Source organism: Leptidea sinapis, chromosome 37 (genome assembly GCF_905404315.1).
Source record: "Leptidea sinapis chromosome 37, ilLepSina1.1, whole genome shotgun sequence".
Lineage (NCBI taxonomy): Eukaryota > Metazoa > Arthropoda > Insecta > Lepidoptera > Pieridae > Leptidea > Leptidea sinapis.
Genome location: NC_066301.1, coordinates 3976232 through 3982317, shown reverse-complemented (window position 1 = coordinate 3982317; position 6086 = coordinate 3976232).

Here is a 6086-nt window from a genome sequence, read left to right as displayed (position 1 = left end):
GGAGCTACAGAACCGATTTTGATAGTTTTTTTTTTTAGTTTAGAATAGAAAGCCATAGGTAGTCATCATCGAATATAAATCGTTTTTATCTATTGCTCAGACTTCAATAAATAAATTTGTATAAATATTAACATTACACGACGTCATAAAAGTGCGCCATAAACTTAGTAGTATACCAAGTATATGGTGCGTGTAATCTTTACGCGCGATTGAAGTAAAACATATTTGACGTTTACGACACTTAAATATCAATGAAGCGATTAAAATTTATTAAAAATAAATATCATAAGTACTTATTATTCATTAAAATACGAAAATTAACTCTCCCTCTTGCTAACTTCACTAACTATCTCCCATAAAAAAATATTTAATAATAAAAATAATATTTAAAAATTAAAATTAATTCAGTTGTGGTAGCGATGCCGCACCCGGGAATTCTTAGCACCCCCTGCTCCGTCGCTTATGTGGCTGCTACCGTGGCCACCACGAGAGGGGCCGCCGGGGACTGGGGACCGGGGCCTTATTGTGTCTGTCATATTTTGGGGTTTTTTTTTGCCTTAATCGCTACACTTGGCAGGCGGGTTGGCGATCGCAGTAAGTGGTGTGCTCTTAACGAATGATGCTGCTACTCATCCTCTGTTGTTTGTATCCCTTAGTCGCCTTTTACGACACCCACGGGAGGAGATATATATAATGCATAGCATCTGCTCCCCGATGCTGTTTGTAATACTCGCGTCAAGAAGATACTGCGGTTCCTAAATGCGGCAGGGCTTGACGACGAGCTAAAAGTATCAGTGTCGAACACAATAGTTCAATTATGGACGCGGTGCTACTAGGACCCAAACAGGATAATCCAAATAGCCACTCTCTGCAAATAATAATAACTTATATCTCCCTCTCAACTTCCGTGCGCCTCGCCGGATCACACATTTATTGCGTAAAGAAGTTGGAAATAACCAAAAAAAAGTGCATTATTTGTAACAGACCTTATTTCTATACTAGGTATATAATAAAAATATCAGTTATCTAAATACTCCCGAATGAACCGATAAAATTCTAACGTGCTAGTGTGAAAGATCAATAACCCCCAAGAATACAACTTCGTAACCCTAATAATTCTCTACAAGGTGGTTAACAGCACCATTTAGTGGAAGCAAAGGGCAAACGATCACCATTACGTGTTATCATCTGAAACGGAAACCTCTACATCATACCCGATGCGGGAAATAAGCGATCCTACTTGACGGCTATAGCCTTTGATGTCTGACTCCAAAAGCGATCAACACAAATTCGCTAATCTAGCAAATGAAAATGAACTTTGTACTTGTATAAATAGCGTTTGAAATTCGCTAAAGCTAATGTATTCTTACATTCTCTTAAAATACAACGCTTCCATCGGTGTGCACGGCATGTGTCAAAGTGAAATGATTCGTAAGTCAAAGGTTTAGAAATGAAATTAGTATGAAGTGAAATCTCAAGATTGTACAGTTGGAGTATTTTACTTCAAAATTATTTATGTTGGTTTATTTGACGTGTATATAGTATAGAATAGTTTGAGGTACGCTTAGATTATGGATTGGTCTCCGCAGGCATAGTCGCAGTGTGGCAACTAATACTACGCCCAAGTGGGCGTACTCGAGTCAGTCTCGAACAATAAGTGACGTTGACGTGTTCTTTTAAACTTTGGTAATAATTGAAACTAAAATGTCAGATTGCGTAGTAAGACTTTGTAAAAATACTACAAGAAATAAGAAAGAAATTGGGATCAAATATCATCAGTAAGTATTTTGTATTTTATTCATTTCAATGTAAAATACCTTAAAGCGTATGTTACAAAATTTGAAAGATGCCATTGAGTGTCAAGATGTCACGAACACAAGCATCTAATAGTTGCCGTAATAAAAAAGCTATTGTATGCGGTGTGTAGTTGGAGCGCAGCGGAGACCAATCCTTAATCTAAGCTCTAAAATCTAGTTATATTAATTTTGTAGAAAGCTGAAAGCAAAGACAAATGCATGAATTAGATATAATGCACAATTTCTCTTTCAAAACTGCAAAGTTGGTATATTTTTGTTACTTTCACAGCATTATCTATTTGTATATTGTTCCGAGATAGTGTTGCTGATACTAATTCTATTCTTTTGCCATAGAAAAGAGCTGTTGGAGTTATATTGAGGAGGACAAAGAGAGTCACATAGATCTAGACTAAAATTTTTAAATATTATAAAATATTGTAAAATATATCTATAAATTTGAGAAAATACGTGAAAGACATAATACCATTCCCTCAACTAGTTTTATTTTTCTTTAAATTTAAAGTAAGTAAGTAGGAAGAAACATTTGAGAATTTTTGTTGCATAGATTGTATTAATTTTATGTAAAATGCTGAAGTTGTAAATAAAAGACTAGCAGTGACTTTGTTGCCACTTCTTCTCATAAAGTTCAACTTTTCCGGTGTGGTGGTGGATAGTAAATTGTATTAAATTTATAAGCATTTTTAAATAAATCTTAACGTAATTAAATGTTTCTGTAAAGCACATTTAGTGTATCGAGTAGGTATGTCATTGTTTTGATAAAAATATATGAATATATTAATATTATCTGTATTTACTTGCGTTGCCGACTGTACTTTATCTGGAACGTGTTTTATCATGTCATGCCCGCGCCAGTTTCCTGTTGCTCGCGATGTCCGCCATCTTGCCACCGGAAGTAGTAAAGCCTTCTGTAGCACCGTGCCGCGTCGCCCTCCGACGACAAAATGTCATTACTTTTACGTTTAGTACTCCATTCTTCTGAAAATACAAAGAACTACACGGTTCGTGTTTGTGCATGAATAGAGTACATTTTGGATGATGTATGTTTTATATAAACATGCTACTGTAGGTTTTTAATGATGAACATACCGAGTTAATGAAAGCAAAATGGCAGAAAGAATTGATAACATTTAGTTTTACTAGTGATATTACGAATCTGAATCTGAATTTGTTTAATGTCTTAATTACCGAATCACTAAAAAACTACGTTAAAAAAAACCGACTTCAAAAACTGAAAAGTAAATACAAACAAAATCTGCAAACCTGATACCTTTAACATGAATAAAATTAGTAAAGGCCTATTGATAGGTTTGAAGTCGGTGCCAAGCCAAATTGAATAGAAGGTTTTGAGCGGGATAACTTCGTCTAGAGCAAAAAACCCAAGCGAGCTGGCTTGAGAACTAAAGAAGAATCACGTAAATCGGATCATAAGTCTCAGCTTACTAAGTGTAAATACATACAAAAATAACGATCGAATTTAGAACCTCTTCCTTTTTGAAGTCGGTTAAAAATATCGCACATACGATGTCAGGGGTACAGATAATGATATTAGGTTACATTTTATCTTGAAATAAATTTACTGCAAGCAGAACAAACAAAGGACTGAGAGAAAATTATTTTAGAATTACGGTTGTTGGATCCAGAATTTATATGAGCCAATTTAATCGATAAGTTGACTGTAATATGTTATGGTAACTGCCTCCTGCTCATGTATGTCTGCCTGGTTATGCATACGCAATGGTAGCAACTAACTCTATGGGAAATGTTTTAACCTGAATAGCTTTTGATCTCGTCCACATAGAAACCGAATTGTTATCTTTTTCAACTTTTTTCTTTATCTTGTTTTGTATAGTTGTTCATCATTGTCATATTTATCAGTCTTGTAAATGTGTTATTTAAAGTCATGTCATAGTGTAATTTCTTTTGTGTACTTACTTACTCTTATTATAAGTCTCTAGTTTATCAACTGCTATATAATCGTTGATTACGTAACCGACCTTTTAACAGCTAACAGTTGTTTAAACAAGACACGTTGTTTTCGTGTTCATCATGTATTTTTTTTCCAACGATTTGCTAACCCAGCGGTTTTGAATGAATGAGTTACAAATGATCGGATGGTGTAAACATTACTATGTAAAGATGACACTATATTCAGTTATAATTGCTTTTAACCAAATAACATTCAAAAATGGAAGCTAATCATAATAATGCTACAAAATGTTATGCTCGTTTCGTCAAAGTCATGACAATTTATAAACAAGCAGTAATAAATGACAAAGAGGATGTAAATACTACGTAATAAGAGGCGGGATTGCCTAAGTAAAAATTTAAAATTTAGTTTAGTAGGAAACGAGCAGTTATTGAACATAAGTTTGAAATAGTAGTAATTACAGTATCGCGATTTTGACCAGATCGTCGGTCCATCTTGTGGGGGGCCTACCAACACTGTGCCTTCCGGTACGTGTTCGCTATACGTTGGATGAGGGCAGCGCAGGACCGATCGTCATGGAAATCTTTGGGGGAGACCTTTGTCCAGCAGTGGACGTCTTCCGGCTGATGATGATGACAGTATCGCGATTGGCCACGAAGTATAATCTGGGTAAGTTTGAAAGCGAACAGTTGCTTAAAACGTAGAGGATTTCAGGTCTTCTGTCAATGACTGCACGTTTCATACAATCGTGTGAATCGCTTTTTTCTTAGAGAGTTTCTCTAGGCTAATCATAATTTATTATGATCATCAACGACTTGGGGGTCTTTTTAAATTATATCCACCTATCCGATATATCAGAAGCATTTCATGCAAAATAGTTTATTTTCTCATCCCCGAGGTATATCGAATTTATATAAGGTGTATTCGAGCGGTATGATGGATTCCATTACCGTGTCGATTACCAATCCCACAGAGGCCTTGTGTCGAAATTTTCAATATTCCAATATATTATGTTGCGAAATTGTATTACATCACACGATGTATTATATCGTCTGAGACATCCTTGGCGTTTCCTTTGTTATAACTTTTTATGAGTCTCGAATAAAATACAATTGATACCGTCATCGTTTTATATACCTCCTCGTTTATTGTAAGTGTAAGCGTGTTATTGATCAACTCTAGCCCTTTGTTACCATTCATGATTGTCGAATTCTGGATCGTTTTGTTTTGTCAAGTTATAAAAATTCAGATATTTTTCTAATTTGCTTTTGCTTAGCTTACCTTAGGACTCAGGAGATAGAGATGGACTGAAACCCAGAGCTAACCTTAACTGCCACCTGCTGAGTTGTAAGTGTAAGCGTGTTATTGATCAACTCTAGCCCTTTGTTACCATTCATGATTGTCGAATTCTGGATCGTTTTGTTTTGGCAAGTTATAAAAATTCAGATATTTTTCTAATTTGCTTTTGCTTAGCTTACCTTAGGACTCAGGAGATAGAGATGGACTGAAACCCAGAGCTAACCTTAACTGCCACCTGCTGAGTTGTTTTGGCGCCAAACCCGACGCCCGCCACTTGAGACGCTATACCCGCTTGTGTTAAAAATAGTTGAGGTATTATTATGCGGTTTATGTTATGGATTGCTAGATAAACAAGCTTGGTAAAAAAAACGTGATTTATGATAGATTCGTGCTGTGATATCGCCGCTCTTTCAGAGTTAAATATTGTATCGTTCAGCTAAAGTTCAATCTATTCTATTTTCCTATTTATTTATTTATTATTTATACTTAAAACTATTTCATTTATACATATAAATATGATCTGACAGCCAAAAGGGGACTAACATTTTAAAGGCAATATTCGTCTGTTTTGATCTATTTCGTATTCGTATTTTTAGGGGCTATAACTATTGTTTATAAAAAATATAATTTAGTAATTATTAAACTTTAATTACTCTTTGTTATTCCTGAACTTAAATAAATTAATTATTCACTTGTTACTTTGATATCGTTGCTTTATTTATTCAGATAGTTGACCATCATAATACAATTAGAGCCGATTTCACCAACAGACGTTTTAATAATAAACGACTGATTAAGGTTTAAACGGACGTTTTTTAATATTTTAGTGATTATCATGCAAAAACTATGGATTAGGAATTAAACGAAGTAGCACGCGTAGGTAAACCGTTATTTTACTCCATGACGTGGTAAATTGTGTGAAATATCTGTTTCATTCATATTTTTGAAAAAGTGTATTAGATGGATTTAATGTGTGCTTCTGTTTTTCTTCCATTTTCACTTTCCAAAAGGAAAACAGTGCAATGATAAAATTATCATGCAAT